Source organism: Narcine bancroftii, chromosome 13 (assembly GCF_036971445.1).
Source record: "Narcine bancroftii isolate sNarBan1 chromosome 13, sNarBan1.hap1, whole genome shotgun sequence".
In the NCBI taxonomy this organism is placed as follows: Eukaryota; Metazoa; Chordata; class Chondrichthyes; order Torpediniformes; family Narcinidae; genus Narcine; species Narcine bancroftii.
Genome location: NC_091481.1, coordinates 78,552,590 through 78,579,335, shown reverse-complemented (window position 1 = coordinate 78,579,335; position 26,746 = coordinate 78,552,590).

Genomic DNA, 26,746 nt, shown 5'->3' with positions numbered 1-26,746 from the left:
ATTTATCATTCCTCCCTCCCTTCTCCACCTATCATCTCCTGCCTTTGCCACCAAACCCCCCCCCCCACAGCCCGATTCTTTTGTTCGGACACTTGCCAGCATTTTCTCATACTCAAAACGTCAGTTATCCTTGCTACATAAAGGGAAGTTTGATCTGCTAAGTTTCTCCATCATTTTGTGTTTCATTTCAGAATCAGAACTTATTATCACGAAATTCAGTGTTTTTATGACAGCATCACAGCATCGGCTTTGGAAGCTCTAGCCCGAGGATGACAAGGGCTGAGGTGAGGGACGCAGGGAGCTCCAGAGGCGGTGGTCAGCGGTCCAGGCTTCAGGAGCTCCGGTAGGCGGGCAGCCAGAGCTTCTGCGTCATCGGGAGCCATGGAGGCCCTGCCCCTACCATTTTGTTCAGAACCCCCCCACATCTTGCTCAATCCTTGATGAAGGGCTCAAGCCTAAATCGTTGTTTAGCATAATGGTTAGCTCAGTGGTTCTCAATCTTTTTCTTTCCACTCACATCACACTTTAAGTATTCCCTAGGCCATCGGTGTTCTGTGATTAGTAAGGGATCACTTAGGGTGGTATAAGGGTGGAAAGAAAAAAGGTTGAAAACCACTGTTTTAATTGTACTTCATTGACTCGTTATGTGCATGGTTTCAGAACTCCAAAGGAAATGGGTCAGTGACAATTTTTCTCAAGCAAAATATTTCAATAACAATTAGGTCAAGAGCAGTGATTCTCAACGTTCTCTTCCCACTCACCTACCCCCTTAAGCAATCCCTTACCAATGACAGAGCACTTATGGCATAGGGATTACTTAAGGTGGGATGTGAGTGGAGAGAAAAAGGTTGAGAACCACTGGGTTAGCACAACGCCCGGGACCGGGAGTTTGTACCTTCTCCCCGCGTCTGCGTGGCTTTTCCCTAGGGGCGCCAGTTTCCTCCCACCTGGAGGTGGGGGGTTGTAAGTTAATTGGGCAGGCACAGGTTTGTGGGCCAAAAAGGCCTGTCTGTCTAATTTTAAAATGTATATAAAGGTCACTGTTGAGTTTCTCCAACGTTGTATTTTTACAGGTGTGTTATCCCTCAGCCTCCCCTCTTGGATCTGGCTGACATTGTTCTGGCACCACACAACCAAACTATCAATCTCCCTTCAATAGTCTGGCTCATCAATAACAACTCTTTTCAAAAGGTTTGCTTCCTGATAGTTTCAGATTTGCTGTGTCATGTAGGAAGTTGGAGAAACTTTGAATTAACTTTTATTGAGGTTAGCGTGTTTAATCAAGGAATGATCCTGACACATTGCGATAGTTCTCAGCGTCTGATGCCTCTCGTATCAGCGTCCAACAATAGCCGACCGGAGTCAATGGATTTCAGTTGCCCTGACGTTGCTTGTCCACAGTCGCAATGTCCCGGTGCAACTTTTCACCGTGTCCGTCACTGACTGCACCGAGATCAGACGTGCGAATGCAGAAAAGGAATTTTCATGGCGTGTGGCACTTAATGCTTGAAATAGACTTAAAATATGACAGGAAGTCACAAAAAATAGGTTAAATCTGAAAAAAGTACACACTAGGAAAATTTTGAGGTGATCAGCAGGCCAAAATCCATAAAATACACCCCAAAGTGTTCAGGAAGCGAAATTTTCATGATCAAGTTTAACCTTTTTATTCAACCAACAACGATGATGTTATCAGCCTTAATGATAGATCTTGTGAAAGCAGAACCTGGTTACGCAACTGTGTACTTTTTGTTGTCCACCTCCCTATTCTAATTCATGGTAACTCTTGTTTTCTCAACCTGTGTGGAAAAGCAGAGGCTCATCAAGTAATCCAAGATGGAATTTAGAAGAAGCTGAAGTGCCCAAAGACATAGAACAACACAGCGCAGTACAGGCCCTTCGGCCCTCAATGTCGTGCCAACCTATATGTTCCTAGCAAAAAAAACTAAACCCTTCCAACCCATAACCCCCTCTATTTTTCATCCGTGCGTCTTAAATGCCTCTAATGTTCCAGCCTCCACCACCACCCCTGGCAAGGCATTCTGGGCCCCTGTGTACAAAAAAAATCTTTCCTCCCTTCCTTTGTACAGATGTCCTCTGGTGTTTGTTCCTCCCACCCCGGTGGGGGGGGGGGGGGGGGGGGGGAGTGCTGGCTCTTTTAGAATCTTGTAGACCTCTATCAAGTCACCACTTATCCTTCTCTCCAACTAGCTCTGCTCACCTTGCCTGATGAGACATTTTCCAATCCAAGCAACAGTGCCTACTAGAATCCCTGAAAAGGCTGAGGGCCCCTTGATATCTGTCTCTGAGGACGACGTCAGAACATCATTCAGGAGGGTGAACCCTCGCAAGCCATCAGGCCCTGGCAGTGTACTTGGCAGGGTGCTGAAAATCTGCGCCAACCAACTAGCCGGAGTGTTCACGGACATTTTCAGCCTCTCGTTGCTGCAGTCAGAGGTTCCCACCTGCTTCATAAGGGCATCAATCATCCTGGTACCCAAGAAGAGTAGCGTGAGCTGCCTCAATGACCATCACCCAGTCGCACTAACTTCTACTGTGATGAACTGCTTTGAGAGGCTGGTCATGGCCAAAATTAACACGTACCTAAGTAAAGATCTGAACCTGCTGCAATTTGCCTGATCTCACAATCGCTCCACAGCAGATGCAATATCGTTGGCTCTCCACTCAGCCCTGAATCACCTCGAAAGCAGCAACTCGAACATACAGCTGCTCTTCATCGACTACAGCTCGGCCTTCAACACCATTATTCCCTCAGTGCTGGTCAAGAAGCTACAAACTTTAGACCTCTGTACCCCCTTCTGCAACTGGATCCTTGACTTTCTCATCAGAAGACCAAATTGGAAACAACATCTCCTCCTCACTGATTATCGACACAGGCGCACTCCAAGGATATGAGCTTAGCCCACCGCTCTACTCGTTATACACCCACGACTGTGTGACCAGGCACAAATCCAATGCTATCTACAAGTTTCCTGATGACACCACAATTGCTGGCTGGTTCATAAACAGCAATGAGGAAGCGTCCCATACGCCTTCTTAACTATCCAATCAACCTGTGCGGTGACCTTGAGGGATGTATGGATTTGGACGCCAAGGTCCCTCTAATCTTTATTTATGGGACCCATGAACATTAGTGCACAAAATGTTTAATTAAAACATATCCCAGTGCATTGTATCAACTGCGGCATTCACTAAAGTGAAAAGGTTTGAAGAATAACTCAAATGAATCTTGAAAGTCTGCAGATGTGGGAATGTCGATCTCATTCCCACGGGAAACAGCTGTGTGGAGTAGCAAGGAATGCATTAAGAGGAGGTTGGACAAGCAACTGAGGGCGAAGAAAGCAGAGATTTAGTCTGATGCATTTAGCGGAAGAGAAATGGGATGAGGTTTAGGTGGAACAGCATGGGCTGGATGGGCCCAATGGCATTTCTCTGTGAGTCTTTAGTTATCCTATGTAACAGTTCAAATTTAAAAAAGGTGGGGGGGGGGAGAGCACAAATTGTGGTGATACGACCACCGGCCGACTGCAGGGGGGCGATCTCTGTACCTGCAGGAAGACCACCTAAGGGCTGACTCCACCTGGCCAGCTGTCAGTCAGCCCACCTGAATAGACTCCCAAGGGGGCTGACTGCACCTGGCCGGGTGAAATCAGCTGACCCGAATATAGACCTGAGCCGGCCCTTCTTGAGCCAGTCACATGGGAGCCACTGAAGCATGAACTGGTGTTCAGACTGTTACCTGCATAAAGCCTGTTGTACAGTCTTTCGAGTTTTGTGCTTGCTCGCTGCTACCTCAGCGCACCACATAAATACAAAGAGATTTAGGGTGACACAGTTGGCGAAGTGGTTAGCACAACGCTGTTACAGCACCAGCGACCCCAGGTCCAAATCCAGCGCTGTCTGTAAGGAGTTTGTACCTTCTCTCCGTGTCTGTGTGGTTCCCTCCCAGTGTTCCGGTTTCCTCCTGCCCTCCAGAGTGAAACACGAAAGTCTACAGGCACCGTTATTATAGTAAAACTCACAATGTTGGAGAAACTCAGCAGATCTCACAATATCCTTAGGAGGTAAAGAAATATAGTGAAACACAGAAGTCTGCAGAGGCTGCGACTGTAGTTAAAAACACAGAAATGCTGGAGAATCTCAGCACATAAGAGGTTAAGTCCATAGGGGTTCCCATTGTGTGGTCTTCTCTTCATCGGAGAGACTGGACGCAGACTGGGAGATTGTTTGGTTGAGCATCTCGGCCCTGTCCGCCGCAATAGTGTGGATCTCCCAGTGGCTGCCATTTCAATTCCCCATTCCATTCATTTGTTGACATGTCTGTCCATGGTCTCATGCACTGTCAGACTGAAATTTCCTGCACATTGGAGGAACAACACCTCAAATTCTGACTGGGCACTCTCCAACCAGAAGGCATTAACATAGACTTCTTTGGTTTCCATTAAACCTCCCCAATCTCTGTCCCTCTCTCTCTCTCTCTCTTCCCTTTTCCCTCTGTCTCCTTTCACAGAGACAAAATCAATTCTCACCTCTTCTCTTATCATATCCAACCTTTTGTTGGACTGGTCTCCTCCCCACCGGCCAGACTTCAGTCTTTAATTCTTAAAAGAAAATTTAGATGTACAGCACGGGTAACAAGCCATTTCGGTCCACAAGTCCGTGCCAGCCGATTTACAAGCCATTAACCTACGCCCCCGGTATGTTTTGGAGGAGCCTCCGGAGAAAACCCATGCAGACATGAGGAGAACATACAAACTCCTTAGGAATATTGTGGGATTCGAGCCCTGGTCCAGACCCAATTCGCTGGCGTTGCCAACCATGCTGCCCTTTACTCAGAGACCATCTAGTTTTTTTCTTGCTTTTATTTGAAGAAGCCCTCAGACCTGAAATGTTGTCAATATATCTTCACCTTTGGTGGACGCAGTGAGGAGTTCCTCCAGCATCTCTGTGTGTTTTTAGACCTCCGATCCTTCAAAACGTATGGAGGTTGTAGGGTGTAATTGAGGCAGCACAGACTTGTGGGTTTGGAAAGGCCTGTAACTGTGCTGTGTGTCTAACTTTAAAATATAAATTTTAAATTGAAAAAAAATAGTTAAACATTTAATTTTCAAATGTAAAAAGTAAAATTTAGTACCAGCTTTGGCTTTTACTCCTGTCTTTAAAGGTCATTTCATGTCAGGCCTTCGCCTGGAGGCCAGCTACAAGAGTGGATCTAAAATTTAAAACCCTAAAAGCCCTAAAAGGCTGCTCCAGCATCCCATTTATATCCAGAGGTGCCTTGTAGCGCCCTCCGGATCCGATGGAGGCCGGGCAGATGGTGCCGTAGTGACACCTGCCATAAATATGTGTCAGAGCAATGGCCACCTTCCCTACCCATAATCCCCCAGGCAGCTGGAACCACTCTGTGGTTCCCAGAAGGCCCCGAAGGCCGAAGCGGCTCAGTGTAGCTGTCACAGCCCACACCAGCCGCCCCCTGATAGGCTCCCCACCAGCTCCGACGGCTCCTGCTGCCCCGCTGGCCCCCACCGACAGCCCCCTCTCCCCCCGACGGGTCCCTCTGCCCTACCGTCCCTGCCTTGAGGGGGTCGTGGAGGGAGAGGGGCGAGTGGGGAGATGGGTCGCAGGCTGACGGCATCATCACCCTGCCCTTAACCGGCCTCTTGCATCGGCTGTTCATTCAGATCAGATTAACCTTCCCCGAGAAGGGTTAGAATCGACGCCTCGGAGCCAGCCACGGCACATTCAGAAAGGTACGCCTTTAGATGAAATGGGGAAGAACCTCCGCCTTTACAGACGGGTGTTTTCCCTGCTTGAAAGTGCCTTAAATCAGAAGGTTGGGGATTCACATCCCATGTGATGTACTGAGGGAGGGCTGACATTTCAAAAGGGCTGGACTCCAGTGGTTCTATTCGCTTGCTCATTCAGAGTGGAGAGTGATTGGAGATTTCCCTTCTGAGTTGACAAGAGAATCTAAAGTCAAACACGAAAGTCTGCAAACGTCATGATTGAAGTAAAAACACAATGCTGGAGAAACTCAGCAGGTCAGACAGTGTCCTTTACATAGCAGAGAAAATGATATATAAACAATTATGAATTTTAGACTGCACAATTGAGGATTTTTGCTGCTACACGAGCAGGAATGGGCAGGAACTTTGAGTCAATTCCTGCCCTGCGGTTTATCCTGCAACCTTTTGGAGGAAGCCTACAATGTAAATCGTACCGGAAAAATTCGCCATCCACTCAACTGCCCGGGACTGTCGCACTCAGGGACTTTCAGTCTAAAAAGGTGCCCAGTGTGAACGGGCACGTGGGCAGCAATTATGTTCATTGTTTCTGCGATTTTCCCGACATTGCAGTCTAAAATAATTCACCAATGTTTCGGGCTTGAGCCCTTCATCAAGGCATGGACAAAATGGCTGAAGGCACGGGCGCCTGCCTACATTTTTTCCATGCCACGATGAAGGGCTCAATCCTGAAACGTTGGTTATTTATCTTAATCTTTGCAGCATAAAGGGCGCTCTCCGACCAGCTGTGTTTCTCCAGCGCCGTGTTTCTCCAAGAGAATCTAATTGCATCATCCCTGAACCCCTCTTTCAGGGTGGGTAGAGCAGCTTTAAAGTCAGTGTAGGAGCCTCTCCCACTGAACTTGACACCATGCCACATAAGGACATATTTGGACATCATTCGTTGTTAAATGGGTGGGAACGTTTACTAAGGGGATTTCCAATCTGTGATTTTACAATATTCTCCAGGGTGCTCAGCGACATCTCTTATGCATAGCATAAGACTGCCAAAATATTTCGGATTTTATTGCAGTCTACAATAAAAACAATGAAAACCCTGACCACAGGAATTAACAGCAGCCAGACATAACTCTCCCCCTCCCCTCCCCACCCCCCAACCCCCCACCTTTATGGAGCAGGGGATCGTAGAGAGCAGTGCCTGAAGATCCGATCTCTGCAGGAAAAGCAGCTTTTCACCAGGGTCCAATGCCGCACTCCTCTCTGATGCGAGGTGAGTCACTTCTTACAAAGCGCAAGCCTTGCGCTACAACCAGACTTATTCCAACCCTTACAATTGTACGTTGTTGCTGCCCAGCCCCACTGAGATTGACCCATGGCATGGATTCGTGGATCTCACCTGCCAATTTCCATGTTGTACTCAAAAGTTGGAAATTAAGTGTGCAAGATGAGCACAGCCCAACGAGAAAACTAAATACAATCACTTTCTTCTAGTGTCCCCTCTGGTTGTTGTCTGACCCAAACTTTGGCAGTCACAATATTACAGCAATTACAACTCGGGGCTGTAAGAGGTGCAGGACTGAAGGAGTGCCACACGGTCAATACAGACTGATGGAGTGCCACATGGTCAGTGCAGACTGATGGAGTGCCACACTGTCATTACAGACTGATGGAACATCACACTATCAGTACAGACTGATGGAATGGCACACTATCAATGTGGACTGAGGGAGTGCCACATGGTCAGTGCAGACTGATGGAGTGCCACACTGTCATTACAGACTGATGGAACATCACACTATCAGTACAGACTGATGGAATGGCACACTGTCAATATGGACTGAGGGAGTGCCACACGGTCAGTGCAGACTGATGGAGTCCCACACGGTCAGTGCGGACTGATGGAGTGCAACACAGTCAGTGTGTATTGAGGGAGTGCCACAGGGTCAGTGCAGACTGATGGAACATTACTCTATCAGTACAGACTGATGGAAAGGCACTCTGTCAATATGGACTGATGGAATGGCACACTGTCAATATGGACTGAGGGAGTGCCACACTGTCAGTGAGGACTGAGGGAGTGCCACACGGTCAGTGCGGACTAAACACCATCAGTGTGGACTGAAGGAGTGCCACACGGTCAGTACGGACTCAGGGAGTGCCACACGGTCAGTGCAGTCTGATGGAATGGCACACTTTCAATATGGACACCCCCACCCCCTTGTTTGCTGGTGTGTCCTCCTTCCCTTATCCACCTATTACCTCCTGCCTGTGGGACCCCACCCTGCAACCCTCTCCCCTTCCATTTTATCTGGGCACCTGCTGACATTTTTTCCACACCCTAATGAAGGGCTCAAGCCCACAATGTCGGATCTGTGCCTTTACCTTTGCCCTATAAAGAACACTGTTTGGTCTGCTGAGTTTCTCTTGACTTGTGTTTTACTTCAACCACGGTTTCTGGAGACTTTCGTGTTCTACCTCAGTATAAATCTCTCCTGCTTCCCAGCAGCATCTGGTAACCACTCAGCACTGACATTTCGTTGCACCATGAGGTCATTGACATTAGCTGAAAGCCCCTAAAGTGCTAGTTCAGATCTAAGCCTGCAGTGAGCTTTGAGGTCGGCATTTAACATGAGCTCTCTTCCTGATCTAGGTCACTTGGGCGCCACAAGCACTTTGTACCTTCTCATTTATATTTAAATTGTCACCCACCGACCAATCAGGAACTGGTCACGCTGCATTTTTCCACAGCATTGATTTTCCACTGCTAATGTGATAGGTTTGAGGTGCATTACATCACTGGGGGCCAATAGAAAGCCGATAGAAACCAAGTTACATCATCCCATCTTGTGTGTAACAAGTCAGCAAACCAAACACCCAAAACAAAGGTATGCATGCCTCCTGTCCCTTCCACGGGATGCTGTAGGTGCTCTGTGGTTAGTAAAGGACTAGGGAGGTGGCACGTGGGTGGAAAATAAAAAGCCGAGAACCACTGGGTTGAGGGGAAAAGTTGAAAGGGAACGTTGGGGAGAAGGTCTTCGCGCTTAGAGCGGTGGGAGTGTGGAATGAGCTGCCGGCTGAGGTGGTGAATGCAGGGCTCAATTTTAACATTTATGAAAGATGTGGACAGGTCAATGGATGGGAGGGGTGTGATCCATTGGGACTAGGCCCAATTAAGTGGCATGAGATTAATTAAGGTGGTAGATGAGTGGGAAATAAAGGTTGAGAACCACTGGAATAGGCAGAACATTAGTCCAGCACAGATTAATAATCAATTATAATAATACATTTAGACATACAGCACAGTAACAGGCCCTTTCGGACCACGAGCCCGAGCTGCCCCAATTGATCTACAATCCCTGGTATGTTTTTTGAACAGTGGGAGGAAACCGGCGTGCCTGGAGGACACAGGGAGAATGTACAAATTCCTTACTGTCAGGGCAAGATTTGAACCCTGGTCCCGATCCCTGGCGCCGTAGAGGCGTTGCGCTAACTGCTACTCGTCGAGAAAGGCCAAGGGGTCTGTTTCTGCACTGTGTTCTATGGTTCTGTCACAATGTTCTGCTCCTCTTCTGTCCCACAGCCTACCTGCCACTCCCCACACCAGCCCCTCACTTTATTGTCAGAGTACATCCACGCTGCTGAAGATCCAGCTGCGCTGGGTGGGTCACGTCTCCAGAATGGAGGACCATTGCCTTCCCAAGGTCGTGTTCTATGGCGAGCTCTCCACTGGCCACCGAGACAGAGGTGCACCAAAGAAGAGGTACAAGGACTACTTAAAGCAATCTCTTGGTGCCTGCCACATTGACCACCGCCAGTGGGCTGATCTCACCTCAAACCGTGCATCTTGGCGCCTCGCAATTCGGCGGGCAGCAACCTCCTTTGAAGAAGACCGCAGAGCCCACCTCACCGATAAAAGACCAAGGAGGAAAAACCCAACACCTAACCCCAACCCACCAATTTTCCCCTGCAACCGCTGCAACCGTGCCTGCCTGTCCCGCATGGGACTTGTCAGCCACAAATGAGCCTGCAGCTGACGTGGACATTTACCCCCTCCATAAATCTTCGTCCGCGAAGCCAAGCCAAAGACATACATAATGTCACATACAACCCTGAGATTCCTTTTTCCTGTGGCCCTGGCAGAATTCCCACTAATTGGTAATGCAAAAAAATGTTCTGTACACAGCGTAAACAAATAAAGAGAACTGTAAAAGGCTAATGAAAATTGACTGTGCAATACAGAGAGAACAAAAGAAAATCAATAAAGTGCACAAGTAAGAGTCCTTAATGAATCCCTGATCAAGTTTGTCGCTGCGGAGTCTGCTGATGGAGGGGGAGCAGCTATTCATAATGGAAAGACCTGATCCGTTTTCCGTGAAGTGCAGGTGAGACCTTGCCTCCTCTCTAGGTGGATGTGAATGTCCCCGTGTTGAACACGATTTGGGGAATTCTTCCTGCTGACATTTATCCGTCAGAAGCAACAGATCCACGTGAGATCTCACTGTCCATAAAAGCAGATTTCAGATTTATTGTCGGAGTACCTACCTGACATCACGTACAACCCTGAGATTCTTTTTCTGTGGGCAAAGCAGAATGACCACTTATTGGCAGTGCAAAATAAAAATCTACTCAATGTACACATGCAAACAAATACATGTAAACAAACTAACTGTGCAATGCAGAGAGAGATCAATAAAATACACAAGTCAGAGTCCTTAATTGAGTCCCTGACTGAGTTTGTCATTAAGGAGTCTGATGGGGGAGGGGAGCAGCTATTCCTGAACCTGATGATGTGAGTCTTGTGGCATCGATACCTCTTTCCTGATGACAGCAGTGAGAACAGAGCGTGGAGTGGATCTTTAATAATTGCTGCTGCTCTCCGACGGCAGTGTTCCCCGTAGGTATGCCAGTGGTGAGGAGGGCTTTACCTGTGATTTCCTGGGCTGAGTCAACTACCTTGAGCAGGGCTTTACACTCAGGGGTATCGGTGTCCCCATACCAGGCCGTGCAGCCGGTCAGTAGACTTTCCACCAAACATCTTTAGAAATTTGCCAGGCTTTCCGATGTCACGCCAAACCTCCGCAAACTCCTGAGGAAGTAGAGGCGCTAACGTGCTTTCTTCACGATGCCATTGGCGTGTTGGGTCCAGGAAACATCTTCCAAGATAGCAACTCCCCCTCTCCACCTCCCATCCCCCAATGATCACTGGATCGTCCTTCCCTGAAGTCAACAATCAGCTCCTTGGTTTGAGTGATATTGAGGTCGAGGTTGTTGTTGGTGCCCCATTCAGCCAAGTTTTCAATCTCCCTCCTGTACACTGGCTCATCAGCCCTTTTTAAACAACACATTATTGTGATATTGTCAGCAAATGGTGTTGTCGTCCTACCAAGCCACACAGTCGTAGTTGTAGAGCATAGCTAACAGCTTGCCTCCCTGCATTACACCAGTTGGCTGGAAAGAACGTGGGTTGGTGAAAGGTGCCAGGAGATATACAAATCCTTCAGAACTGAGGAAGGACTCAAGGTGACTGAGAGGAAATGAAACAACACGATTGCAGACAAAAGGGGAAGCTGAAGGCGGAAGCAAGGGACAGTTACGAGGTTGTGTTCGAAATATGGGAGTACCACCAATCACCGGCCTTTTCTGGCCTACCTCCCCAAACCAAGAAGGAACATGGAACAGCTCTTCCTCCTGCTCCATTATGACCTTCTCACCAGTGAGGTTAAGCAAGACATTGCACCAATATCTTTCCTACCCTCCTTGTCTGTAGCTCTCCTGCAGATGGACCCATTGGAGCAGTGCTAATCTTCAAGATGAAGCAGAAGGTGAGGGTGCCTGCATATTTGCACCTCAGAGAGAATGGGCTTTAACTTAGCATCTCAGGGACAAAGATCCTGAACCAACGTGCCCCTCTGCATAGCAATGTTCAAGGTCACTGGAAAGCAGGAGCTACTGGATCTCGTGAACTGCCCTTCGCGAAAGACCAACCATTGACAAAATTCTCCAATTCACCAGCATAGCCTTTGGTATCCTGGAGAGAAGGACATTTGAAGACCATGATCTCAAGCAGTAGTGATCCCCATTTTCTGTTTGAGCTTAAGGGAGCCGTATCACCTACATTGGAGCAGCACCATCAAGGAAAAATGTTCCACATCCACGGGTCAGGCCGGTGAACTGAAGACTGACCTCAGTGCACACCAAGATGATGCAAATGCCTGGAATGCAAACACTGCTCTGAGCTCCCTCGTGACTGGCAGTTCCCAGAAAGCAGAGACGTTGCCCTCAACGTCTGCATCAAGATTCAAGGTTCCTTTATTGTTCTGTCATAAAACAGGTGTAAAATTTACAGGAAATTAGCTTGAGTCTGCCATAAGGTGGAGAGATTCCCCGTCAGCAGAAATTGTCGGGCGCCTCCTACAGAGTACAAGAAGCCAAAGAGAGTCACTGAGTGTCCCGCGGCCTCTGCAGCAGGCTTCACGGACTTCAGTCCAGACATTCGTCAACCTGAGCTCCAGATCCAATCCTCTGACACAGCCTCTAACCTAGAACCATAAAACAGTACAGCAGTGAAACAGGCCTCTTTAGCCCTTCTAGTCTGGACCGGACCATTTTCTTTGCTTAGTCCCACTGACCTGCACCCATAGCCCTCCATACCTCCATGCCTGTGTTTTCTTCAGCTGCAGAGCCCCTCACTGGCCCCTCTCTGCTTCTCCTTCTCAAAAGAGGGGGTGGTCTCCCCATTCTCTGGTGCTCTGCACCAGTCCCCTACTTCCCCAGAGTCTGCGGAGGAGCAATGTCTGCTCACCTCACTCTCTGTTGGTCCACACCAGTTTATTTGGGGTTTGGGATTCCCTGGACTGATCTGACTGGTGGAGGAGCCTCACTGAATTCTTTGAGCCTCTCCAGGGTCCCATAGGAGCCCAAAAGTAAACAGGGGTGGGACCAGTGGCACAACTAGTGCAGTCATGCCCTCCTAACTCAACGATCCAGATGCAATCAATGCTTCCACTGCTAAAGGCCTGATTGAATTCCCCAAGGTGCTCTGGTGTCCTTTATCCCAAAGGCATGTGGACTGGCTGATTAATTGGGTCCTGAACATTGTTTCCAGTGTGATGGAATCTGGGGAGAATTGATTCAAGATTCATTTTATTGTTACTGTAATAAAACAGTGTCGCATGACATGAAATTGCTTCTGCCTGCTGTAAGGCAGACAGATTCACCATCGGCAGAAATTGTCTCTTACAGTCAAAGAAAGAGAAGCAAAAGAGAGTCCCCTCCTCACCACCACCCCCCCCCCCCACAGTGTCACCAAGTGTCCGTAGACTCGTCTCTAGGGCTTATGCAGCCTCCACAGTCACCCAGGGTCCAGTCCAAACCATTGGCGACCCAAGCGGGGTGGGGGGAACTAGGCAGAGGGAACCTGGAGCAGCCAATCCTCCTTCGGGCCTTTTATAGAGGTATGTGGAGTGATTTAATGGCAGAGGAAACCTGTCTTCAAATGGTTAATTTTCACTATAAAAGGGTCTAAAATGATAGAGAGAGAGAGAGAGAGAGAGAGAGAGAGAGAGAACAAGACTGAAGGAGAGGGGGAGGGGTTCTTAATGGAAACTTGAGACATGAATGTTAATGTCATCTGGTTGGAGGGAGCCCAGATGGAAGATGAGGTGTTGTTCCACCAGTTTGCAGGTGGTCTCAGTCTGGCCGTGCACGAGACCGTAGACGGACATGTCAGCGAGGGAATGGGACAGGGAATAGAAACGCTGATAATTCTAAAATGTTACTGGGGGGGGCCTAAGCTTCTTACCGTGTGTCATTTAAGGCTGCAAGGAGAATGGATAAGACCAGCATCATGTCATAGGTCGAGCTTTGAATCATCTCAAAGAATGTCTGAGGTTAGCAATGACCGTGAGTTCATGGGGGAGCCTTTCCACCTCAGTACTGGCAACAATGCTGGACTGGAATCCATCCATGGCCCCTCCCTCACAGTCCCTGCCATTGGTCAGCTTAGATATCCATCCAAGTGACACGCACCCATCACCCACCAATCACCAGTCCCGATGAATGAAACAACCATTTTTTAAAAATGGCAGCAAAACCGGAACTGCTGCAATGGCTGCACTGCGGACCTGGGAAGAGCAGGGAATGGAGACACAGTGCACCCCTCATGGTCCAACTGCCCAGTCCAACTGCCTTGGCTCTGAACAGGCTTTAAATGGCCTGTTAAAGGAGCAGACAGTGATTTATTTTAAAATCCCATCATTGTGGGGTCTGGTCCAAAGTTGGTGGCGACTGGGCCCAAGATGGCAATGCCTACGTTCAACAGTAACCTTAAGAGCTTGCAGACTTTGGGGAAGCAGAGGACTGGGGCAGGGGCACCAAAAAACACAGGGAGAACCCCCCAGTTTAGGAAGGAGAAGCAGCGGAGACGACCCACAGAACGGTGAGCATGAAGGCGGATCAGGAAGGGGCTCTGCAGCTGAAGAACACACAGGCGGCGGGGCTGTAGGGGGGGGACCCGTGGCGACTGCAGCCGAGGGACTCACATTAAGCTGCGGACTGCTGGAGGCCGGCTCCAGACTGGCTGAAGGGTTGCCAGGTATCGGAACTGTGGTGCGAGAGGATGCCGAGGGTGCTGGAGGCTTCCTAATCGTGTCGGGGGTTTTGATCCAGGGCTCTGGCTGCCGACGATTTGGATGGAAGTCTGTGCGGCTGGGGAGGGTGCGGGAGCACTGGAGGCAAATCCATGGACCCTCAGTGACGCTGGGGAGCAGGGGACTCTCTTTTGAATACAGCTGAAATTGTCTGATTGCGGAAGCTAAGCGGGCTCAGGCCTAGTCAGTACTTGGAGGGAAGACAGCCTTGGAATACGAGGTGCTGTAGGTTTCTGTGAGGGGCGCTGGACAAAGTGCCGACTCTCTGTCTGCCTTACGGTAGACAAAAGTTAAAAAATTTCATGTATGTTACATTCTAAATGTAGTATTATGTGACAATAATGGAACCTTTACCTGTACCTTTCCCTTTTTCTGACTGAAAGGACTGCTGGGCAATTTCTGCTGATGGTAAATCTTTGTCTGAGTTAGGGAAGACTAAAAGAACTTTCATATGATATTCTGTTTTGCATTTTCTGTTTTGTTACATGACAATAAAATAACCTTGGTTACTCCACGTCATCAAAACGAAAATGATCAAGGTTTTTTGCTGTTTATTTCTTGGAGATTCCCTCAATTATATGACAAGCAGGCCTGTAAGTGACCTTTGGGTTGTGATTTACTTTTTACTGTGAATTGTAACATGCACAGGGAATGTGTTCGTTGCCGCCAAGTCTCTGCATTAAAACTGTTAGTGGCTAATTGCAACATTTCAATTCGCGTTAACAGCCCTGCCAGTTCAGGATGGTCTCATAAACTTTGTAAGGAAGTGAAATGTGAGAGTAGCCAATAACAAGAAGTCACCAGGGTCGGCAGTTTCAATTTCAGGTTAAAGCCACTAAAGATTTATGAAAGGGGAGGTGCGTTCATCACATGACCCCACAACACAGCTGCCCGGCTAATTTCAAAATGAAGACTAGTTCACTGGAAAACATTGTGAAGCGCGAGAGTCTGCAGGCGCTGTGATTGTAGTTAAAAACACAGAAATGCTGGAGGAACTCAGCCGGTCTCGCAGCGTCCGGTGGTCCACCAATGTTTTAGGCCTGAGCCAGGGTCATCGCCCCCCCCCCCCCCCAAACGAGGTGCTGTGCCCACACCATCGTTCGCCGTCCCCACCCCCACCATCTCTAGCATCTAGGTTGATGCACGCTAGCGACTCTCCACCTACCCCCGGCCACGTCACTAGCGCGTGTCAAGCATCACTAGCACGTGTCAAGCGTCACTAGCATCTAATGACATGACGCCACAAAAGCAGCGCTCTCATCATCTACATCAGAGGGACGGATGATGTTAACAGCAACGCCCGCCCCCCCCCCACCCCACCGAGCGATTTTATGAGCCTTGCACTGTGCCCCCCCTCCCCAATAACACGCAAATGCCCCCCTCTAACATTCGTTCTGGCACCGACGCTGGCCTGAGCCCTTCCTCAGTGTAATAAGCCAAAAGCAGGCAGGCATCTGAATTAACAGAATGGACGGGGGTATGAGTCCAGGCCAACAGGTTAAAGGCGTCATCTCCACATCCCATTAACACCTGCTGGTTTGGACTCCTCCCCCTGCCCAGACTTTTAATTCAGACACTTGCCTGCTTTTGGCTAACACCTTGAGGAAAGGCTCAAGGCCCGAAATGTCGGTCATATATCTTTACCTCCTCCGGACACGGCGAGGTTGGCTGAGCTCCTCCAGCATTTCCGTGTTTTTACATTGGAAAATATTACTAAAGGTGCAACTTAAGGTTTATTCCTGAATTTCCCTCTCTCATTTTCTAGTGGCTACTTTACATATGATTCCTTGTTCTGGTCTCAACCATGCGACACAAACCCATTGAAACATTAAAAGAAAGGTATGTATTTTGCATGAAAAAAAACCCATAAAACAGGAAGCCAAAAATAAACCGCCCCCCCCCCCTCCCGATTTCCCTCCAGAAATTCTCTGCAAGCCTTGGGATTTGTTGGAGACACACACATGAGGACTGCAGACCCTGGGATCTGAAGACAAACTCGACGTGGAGGAACTCAGCATCTGCGGGAGAGGCAGAATGGGCGACACTTCGTCGAGCCTGGAGTTCCTGATGAGGAATGTGAGCTTAAAACCCCATCTGATTTGCTCGCACCGACGTAAAACGCTGGGGTCTGCGACACCGTGATTGGAAGTAGAAACTCAATGCTGGGGAAACTCAGCCTGTCCAGCAGTGCCCTTTAACTGGCAAAGATAACCAACGATTTGGGCTTGAGCCCTTCATCGTGGTATGAGCAAAATGTAGGCAGGCGTGGGCCCAGGCCCTTCTCCACTTCCCCGTTATTTTGTTCAGGCCCCTGCCTGCATTTTGCACACATCTTCTCTAGTCCAAGATGTTGGTGATGCATCTTTATCTTTGCTGTACAGGTGCTCTCCTGCTGACGATGGCCCGGCCTACAATTTTTCAAAGTCACAATGATTCGAATCCTCAATTTCGAATTCCGATTTGATCCTGCAATTGCGATATGCAGTGCGCTGCTCTCTCGCGATTTTGGGCGAGCATCACATGAAGGTATCGTACTGCAAGCTTTCGTGATGCTGACTTCACCACTCCCAGTGCACTTCCAGCTGTGTACGTTAATGGGTTTTTTTTTCAGTGTGGAATAAAAGTGTTCAAAATTTAATTCTAAAGATGTGTGGGATTCTTTCTCATCTTAACCCCATCGCAAGTTGGGGATCAGAAGGGTCGGCTGTGTATGGAGCCAAAAGAGATGGGGGAGATCTTAAATGGGTTTTTTGCATCGGTATTTAATCAGGAAATGGGCATGGAGTCAGGGGAAGTAGGGAAAACAAGCAGTGAGGTCGTGGAACCCATGGAGATTAAAGAGGAGGAAGTGCTTGCTGTGTAACACAAATAAGGGTGGATAAATCCCCAGAGCCTGACAAGATAGTCCCACAGACTTGAAGGGGGTTAGAGTAGGAATGGCAGGGACTCTGGCAGAAATATTTAAAATGTCCTGAGCCATGGTTCCGAAGGATTGGAGGGTAGCTCATGTTGTTCTGTTGTTTACAAAAGTAACCCTGGAAACTATAGGCCAGTGAGTCTGATGGCAGTAGTAGCTAAATTGTTGAAAGGTGTTCTAAGAGATTGGATATACAATTATTTGGATAGCCAGGGACTGAGCAGGGATAGTCATTGTGGCTTCGTGCATAGTAGATTGTGTTCAACCAATCCTATAGAGTTTTTTGAGAAGGTTACCAGGAAGGATGATGAAGTTAAGGCTGTGGACGTTGTCTACATGGACTTTAGTAAGGCTTTTGACAAGATCCCATTTGGGAGGTTAGTCAGGAAAGTTCAGACACTCGGTATTCATGATGAGGTAGTGAACTGGATTCGTCATTGGCCAGATGGGAGAAGCCAAAGGGTAGTGGTGGGTGATTGCTTCTCAGACTGGAGGCCTGTGACTAGTGGTGCACCTCAGGGATCAGTGCCTGAACCATTGTTGTTTGTCGTCTGTATCAATGATCTGGATGATAATGTGGTAAATTGGATCAGCAAGTTTGCAGATGACACTAAGATTGGAGGTGTAATGGACAGTGAGGAAGGTTTTCAAAACTTGTAGAGGGATCTGGACCAGCTGGAAAAAAGGGATGAAAAATGGCCGATGGAATTTAATGCAGACAAGCGTGAACTGTTGCATTTTGGAAGGACAAACCAAGAAAGGACGTACACGGTAAATGGTCGGGCATTGAGGAGTGCAGTAGAACAGAGGGATCTGAGAATACAGATGCATAATTCCCTGAAAGTGGCGTCACAGGTGGATAGGGTTGTAAAGAGAGCTTTTTGCATTTTGGCCTTCATAAATCAAAGTATTGAGTATAGGAGTTGGGATGCTATGGTAAATTATATAAGACATTGGTGAAGATAGATCTGGAGTATTGTGCGCAGTTTTGGTCACCTAACTACAGAAAAGATATAAGATAGAAAGAGTGCAGAGATAATTTACCTGTATGTTGCCTAGACTTCAGGAACTGAGTTACTGAGAAAGGTTAAACAGGTTAGGACTTCATTTCCTGGAGTGTAGAAGAATGAGGGGAGATGTGATAGAGGAATTTAAAATTATGAGGGGGATAGATAGAATAAATGTAGCTAGGCTTTTTCCATGGAGCGTAGGTGAGATGCAAACCAGAGTACATGGGTTACGGGTGAAAGGGGAAAAGTTTAGGAGGGAACTTCTTCACACAGGGTGCGGTGGGAGTGTGGAACGAGCTACCAGCGGAAGTTGTGGATGGGGGCTCAGTTTTAACATTCAAGAATTATTTGGACAGGTACATGGATGGGAGAGGTATGGAGGGCAATGGATTGGGTACAGGCCAATGGAACTAGGAAGAATAATAGTTTGGCACAGAAGACTAGAAGGGCCGATGGGCCTGTTTCTGTGCTGTGATGTTCTATGGTTCTATTGGACTGAAAGACGAATCCAGGAGGGGGCTTCTGTCGAAGGATGAGGCACTCTTCTTCCATCTTGGCATGAGGTTCACTTGAAGGCAAGAGGGACAGTGGATGAGAGCTAAAGTGATGAGCTCGAGTCATCCCTGCAGACGGACTGAGGGAGTTCTTCAAAGTGTCCACCCAATCTGAGCCTACTGCAAATCAGAAATAAAAATGGAACATTCTGGAAGCATGGTCAGGTAGCATCAAAGATTCAAGATTCCTTTATTGTTTTGGAAGAGAACAGAACGTGTGATATGACACAAAGTTGCCTTCTGCCTGCTGTAGTCTCCATTAGTTGTCACCCGGCATCCTTTACAGTTCGAGAGAAAGGTAAAAATAAAAACACAACGCTGGAGAAACTCAGCAAGTCAAACAGTGTCTTTTATTTAGTAAAGATACATAACTAACGTTTCAAGCTAGAGCCCTTCATCAAGGTTACGTGTTTCTCTAGCTGTGGTGCGCTGTCGTACAGAAAGCAGACACAAGACTTAAAGACTGATCAACAGGCTTTATTCCACTTAAAAGTCCCTGCTGCATTTAGCTGTGGTTCGCTGTGCTGGCTCCATGCCACTGACCTCGAAGGGCCGGATGTGGCTTATGTCCCGGTGGGTGATTGGCAGCCGATCGGGTGGGGCTTGGTCCATTCAAGTCGGCTGATTGACAGCCGGCCAGGTGTTGCCTTGTCCTCCAGTGCTCTTCCTGCAGACACACAGGTCGCTCTCTGCAGTCGGTTAGTGGTGTATCACCACACCAGCATTGTGTTTTTACTTCAATTCCGGTGTCTGCAGACATTCACCCTTTACTCCAGACGCAAAAGAAAGTCCCTTCAGGGTCACTGAGCATCAGTGTTTCTTCTTCAGAGATGGTCTAGATCACGGGTGAAATGACTGCAGAGGGGAACAGCTTTCAAAGACCCATCTCACTCCAAGACAGAAGAAGAAAAAGAGAGATGAAATACATTGAGGAGATGCATATCCAAGCGCTTCACAACCAATCACCTGCAGACAAGCGCTCACAGAAAAGCGATATCGAGCAGTGAGATAGTGGGCAGTCAATTTGCAATCGAAAATGACCGAGGGTCAAATCTTCCTCCAGGGGAGCTCACCTTGCGAACTCCAAGGGATCCCCACGACAAATCTTGCTTTTTGTGCGTACAGCTGAAATGAGGCCGTTTTCCCAGGGCGGCATGGTTTGGCGGAGCGGTTCATGCCACGCCTTTACAGTGCCAGTAATCAGGACCGGGGTTCGAATCCCGTGCTGTCTGCGTGGGTTTTCCCCCCGGGAGGGGGGTGGGGTGCTCAGCTTTCCTCCCACCTTCCAAAATGTAGCGGGGGTGTAGATTAATGGGGTGTAAATTTGGCTGAAATGGCCAGTTACTGTTCTGTATGTCTAAATGTGTTTAAAAATTAAATTTAAAATAGCTTTGAAACGGGAGCTTCAGAGCCCTACAGTCTATATATGTCTATATGTATGTACTGCATATGTATCGTTGGTTTGTATTGTCTGGATATATGCGTCTGCATGTTTTTGTACAATTGACCCGAGGAAGTTGCAGCACGGTTAGTGTAGCGGTTAGCGCAACGCTATTACGGCTACCCCCTCCATAAATCTTCGTCCGCGAAGCCAAGCCAAAGAAAGAAAAAATTACGGTACCGGCGACCCGGGTTCGAATCTGGTGCTGTCTGTGAGGAGTGTCTGGTTGGGTTTCCTCCCACCCTTCAATACATACCGGGGTAGAGGGGGGGGTGCAGGTTAATGGGACATAAATTGGGCGGCTCATAGGGTCTGTTACCGCGCTGTACCTCTAAAATTTTTTTTAAGATTTAAATTTAAACACGCTGTTTCGTCAGGTTGTACTTGTACAACCAGATGATAATAAACTTATCAACTTGATTCAGGCACATAGAGAAGACTAATTATTATTACCCAACATTCAGCGAAAGGAGTCGTTAATGATGTAAACAGAGAACAGTTCAGCATTCATGCAGGCAGTGGGTTTCTGAAAGCAAGAGGAAGAGACAACGTTGCCTTTCTCTGCACAAGAGCTAAAAGGTTGGACTCGTTTTTTGAAAGAGCCTCGCAATGACATCACACATTTTTTAATCATTGTTTATGCAAAAGCGAAAAAACAATAACAGTCCCTGACAAACACACTGAGATCATTGTTTAATTTAAACTGTTACTTGGTGCTATCAACGTGAGGTCATTCTTTCTCCAGGTGATTGGATGAGAGTTGCTACCCCTAAGGCCTGACCAGAGTCATTGATGTGATGGTGCATGAGAGAGAGAGAGAGAGAGAGAGAGAGAGAGAAGGGAATGGAAAGGGAGAGAGAGAGAAAGAGAGGAAGAAGGGGGAGAGAGAGAGAGAAAGTGGGAAGGGGAGAGACGGAGAGGAGGGAGGGGTGAGAGAAGGGGAGGGAGAAAGACAGGGAAGGGGAGAGAGGGAGAGGAAGGAGGAAGAGAGAGTGAGAGAATGGGAGGAGAAAGAGGAGGGAGGGAGAGCAAGGGAAGGGCGGAGAGCGAGGGGGAGAGAGTGAGAAATAAAGAGAGGGTGGGCAGGGAGGGAGGAGGAAATAATGAATAAAGAAAGGGGATGAGTTTGTAACGAGAGGGTGTCAGATGAAAGAGGAAGGGGAACAGAGAATGAGGGGAGTAGGGAAGAGGGCAAGAGCAAGGACAAGAGAGGGGGGAGTCAGAGAACGAGTAAGGGGGATGAGAATGAAAGAAAGATGGTGAGAGATCGACTCAAAGGGGAGAGAGAGAAGGTGAAAAAGGAAGAGAGGAAAAGCAAGGTGAGGCAGGAGAAGGGAAGGGAGGGGAGTGAAAGAGGAAGTGAGAAGCGAAAAAGGGGGAGAAAGGAGGGAGAGGTGGCAGAGCAAGAACAGATCTGAGATCGTAAAAGAATATGAGGATTAATTTCTCTTCTCAGAGCGGAGAGACCCGTGGAGTTGTAGCCAAATCATTAAATATTACTGAAGATATTTTTCAGGTGAGTGGGGGGGGGGGGGGGTGTTGAAAATGAATGATCGGCCAGGACCATATTGAAAGGATGAACAGGTTTGAAGGGTTAAATGGCTTCCTCCTTCCCCAATTTTTTGACACATTATCACCTTATTGATATTCTCTCCCCGTACTCTTGTGTGCCTTTCATGTCTGGGAAGGAGGAATCCATGTTAAATACAGTAAAACCCCTGGTATCCGGCTCCTATGGGGATTGGTAGATGCTGGATAAATGTATTTTCCGGTTGCTTGAGACTCGCTCTTACAATGCCTAACTGATGCACCCACATTAAGAATAAACAGTTTAAAAGACAAAATACAAAAATGCTATTCTGTACTTCACTGAACAAACTTACGTGAATATATATACTTTATTTTCAGTCACATTCTTTGAAAACGTTTAACTGTCGCTGCATCTGCAGGTTCCTCCCCCTCTACAGAGCCTCCCGAAAGATGAACAATAGCATTATAGATAATTACCCCCCCCGCCCCAAGTTTACAGATAAACCCTCTAACCGGAGCAACTCTTACTAAGCAAGGATAAGGAGACACTTTAAGAGAGTCACCCCAACGGCGAGCGGCATCATCCTGGGCAACACCATTGCTGTTTTGCACAACTTTATTCCAACAGCTTCTACAAGCAAAGCCCGACCAAGGCCCTCCACTGGCTGAATATTTGCTCCCATCTTTACCAAAGGTTTATGTGTTTCTTCAGAGAGCGTTTACAATTTTAAATTTACACGCATTTTTAGCTACTATATGTTATTCTTATTTATTTTAATTTTTAACATTTATTTTCCTCAATTTTTTTTTGCCGGTTGCTTGAATTCCAGACACCAGGGGTTTTTACTGTATATTCCATGACATGAACTCTTACAGGTTCACGTTCTCTGAGTGAAGACACTGCTCCTCATTTCAGGTTTAAATGTGCTCCCCCACAGCCTGAGACTGGGTCCCTGGATTGTAGAAACATCCTTCCTGCATCCAGCCTCTGTCAGAATTGTGCCCCTGTTACATCAAGATCTCAATAACTCGCTGAAACACAAGCCCCGAGGATCCAGTATCCATTGCCAGTAGAATACCCAGACCAATCCCATGAGCTTGCACACTAACCTCCTATGCAGGACTTTACCAAAGGCCTGAAATTCCAAATGTGCCCACATCCGGTGGCTCCCCCTTATCTATTCTACCAGATACGTTCTCAGAAAAAAAAAACTCCAGTGGATTTGTCAAGCATGTTGACTTTATCTAATCCCATTGATATTAGGACATAGAAGCAGAAGTCGCCCCATCGAGTCTCCTCCCTATTCTCATCCTGAGCTGATCCATCCTCCCCACTCTCCAGCCTTCTCCCTGTAGGGGGCAAGGTGGGTTCCACATCCTCGTGACGAGACGGAAGATCAGCCACCTGTTCGTGTATGCGGCCCACCCTTTCAGGTCCTCTGGTTGCACGACTCTGAACATACCACTTCCATTTAAAAATAGAAGACTGTTGAGCCCGCCCAATCTTTAGATTAGTCCTGACTAATCAAATACCTGTCAATCTCTGCCTTAAATACCCCAACAACCTCGCTTCCACAGCCTCCTGAGGCAACGTTCCACAGAATCACCACCCTCTGCTTAAAATTGGCACCTTTTTAATCCTGAAGTTACACCCTCTTGTCCTCGAATCCCCTACCATGAATAATATGCTACCTCCTATACACTGATTGGCTACTGCTAGCTGGACATGCCTCCCAAGTCTGATCCTACCCATTACCCCTTTACGTGCTCCCCAGTCTTTCTGCCTTGATGAGGTTGGTTGCTGCTCCAGGCTACAGACAATAAAAGCCCATCACAACCTTAGTCTTTTGTGGTAATTGATGGTGCATCACATGGGAAACATCCTGGACACATCTACTCTGTCCAGGCCTTTCAGCATTTAAAATGCCTCTGAGGTTCACCCCACATCTTTCTGTACCCCAACGAGTATAGACCAAGAGCCGACCATCGTTGTGCTTATACTCACCCTCTCATTCCTGGTAAATCTTCTCTGGGCCCTCTCCAACGCCAGCAGGTCTTTCCTCAAATCAGGCGCCTAAAACTGTACACCATACCGGTATAACCCCATTTTGCGAACACTCGCTTTTCGTAAATCCGCTTTTACGAAAGGATTTGAATGGGGCTTTCGCTTTTACGAAAATAGCCTCCGATAGTAGTGAATGGGTCTTCACTTTACGCCATTTCAGCTTACGAAAGGTTTCGTAGGAACGCTCCAGTTTCGTAAAGCGGGGTGCACCCATGTTCCAAGTGAGGTGTCACCAGTGCTTTATAGAGTCTGAAGATTACATCCCTGCTCTTGTATCGTATTCTTCTGGAAATGAATGCCCACATTGCCTTCATCTAGAGGTTAACCTTTAGATCAGCGGTTCTCAACCTTTTACTTCCCACTCAAATTTAAATTTAGACGTACAGCGGGTGACAGGCCCTTCCAGCCCTCAAGCCTGTCCGCCCAATTGCACCCAATTAACCTACATATCCCCCCACTGCCCCCCCCCCCGTACATTTGGAACAGCGGGAGGAAACCGGAACATCCGGAGGAAACCCGCGCATACACGGAGCAAACTCCCTACAGGCAGCGCAGGATTCAAGCCTATGTGAGTGGAAAGGTTGAGAACCACTGTTTTAGGGTGTCCTGCACAAGGATTCCCAAGTCCCTTTGCACCTCAGAGTTTTGAATTTTCTCCCCATCTGCCCGTCTATTTCTTCTACCAAAGTGCACTCTCCAACATTATCTTTCACCAGCCACCTCTTTGCCCTGTCTCCTCATCTATCGTGAATCCTTCTGCTCAATATCCTTCTAATTCAGAGCTCTTGCGCTAACCTGAATGTAATTACCCCGTCACGGTGAAGCTCTTTTAGTTAAAGTTGTTATATATTTCAGATTTATTGTCAAAGTACTCACATGACATAACATACACCCCTGAGATTCCTTTTTCCTGTGGGCACGGCAGAATTTCCACTAATTGGTAGTGCAAAAAATAAACTGTACAGAGCATAAACATGTAAACAAATAAAGAACTGTAAACTGATTACAAATGTAAACAAACTGATTGTGCCATGCAGAGAGAACAAAAGAAAATCAATAAAGTGCTCGAGTAAGAGATCTTAAATGAGTCCCTGATTGAGTTTGTCGTTGAGGGGTCTGATGGTGGAGGGGGAACAGCTGTCCCTGAACCTGGTGGGTGTGAGTCTTGTGGCACCGGGACCTCTTTCCTGATGGCAGCAGCGAGAACAGAGCGTGTGCTGGGTGGGGTGGATCCTTGATGATCGCTGCTGCAGTAGCGTGATCGGAAGTGAAAGCCGTCAATGAAAGAATAACACATGAATCCTATCGGGAATTCATGGAAAACCTTTTTTCTCCATAATGTTCCCACAAAGGGTCGTTGGAAAATGTACAAGCTGGTTAAATGCAGGAGGGAGAAAGGATTGGAGGGAAATGGAGAGAGATGGAAGGAGGCCATCGTGGGGGCTAGCACAGAGTTGAGGGGCTGATTGGCCTGTCATTGCCTGTTTTACATTCAGGCCACATCACACCCACGATTGTGAGGTTAAAGGGCTGGATTTGGGGGAGCGAGGACTATTGAGGTGTTTTTAAACACAGAGGAAAGTTGTATCCAGGAGTGAACTCAAAAGTTTGTGGAACGCACTGCAAGTGAGGACACAGGCAGCAGAGTTTGAGTTGAATTTGGTGAGTGGCATTCCATTTCTTGTTCTTCTCATCTTCCTGTTGTCAGTGAGACTTTTCATTGCGCCTATACATTAAAAAAAAAATTAGACTACAGCTCAGTAACAGGCCCTTCGGCCCACAAGCCCATGCTGCCCACCTACACCTAATTATCCCACAACCCCCGGTTAAGTTTTGACTCCTGTCTCTCTTGAACAGTGGGAGGAAACCGGAGCATCTGGAGGAAACACGCACAGGTTACAGGGAGAACGTGTAAAACAGACAGCGTGGGATTTGAACCCAGCTCGCTGGCGCCGTAACCGTGGTGTGCTAACCCCTTATACGTCATACCTATGTGTACGACCATGCACTTTTAGACTATAACTTTGCAAGCAGATGAGTTGAAACGAGAGGCCACAGGAGGCAGGACTGCGGCATGCCGGACGAACCGCCGCCTGGCATCGAGGGCACGCAGACCGGCCACAGGCAGCTTTGTGCGGAGCCCGTGGGGCCTTTTCCTCAGAGTAAGTGGCGCCACTCGCTTGACCCCTGACCTCTGTGGCCACGACTGATCCGCATTTAGGAAGCATGAGTCACGGAAATGACATCACCCTGTCGTGTGAGCAAGCAAGTTGAAAAATGGTGTGATCTCACAAATAAACTTTATTTTAAATTTGGAAAGCTTCTGACAGATGTTTCCCCTTGGAGAGATATTAATAAATCATACCGTTTGGTAGATAATAATTAGAACGAGCTCTAACCGTTGTCTTATCAGCTTCCAGAGATGTTGTTTGAGAGGGCCGTGTCTCTTGTGGCATTGGTAGACGTAGCAGTCAACTCACTGACAGGAAATTAATAAACAATTAGGTAATTTGTTTTGATTGCGGGAGAAATGTGGCTGGCAGAGAATTTACTACTCCTCAACAGAGTCGGACCCACGTCTTTCCCCGTCAACCTGAGAGGGCCCAGGAGGTCAGGACCGATCATCATCGCTCAGGATGAAACCTTGGGCAACTCTAATAACATCGCAGCAAGACTGGCCTTGAGCCGGCGGCTAAGTGGTTATGTATCAGGTATCCACAGGGCTGAACTGCTGAGACCATATCCTAATTTGTGGGTGGCTGGGGCGTTTAATTAATCGAATCAATGGTAGCACCCACCTAACCCGTGGCATCCCG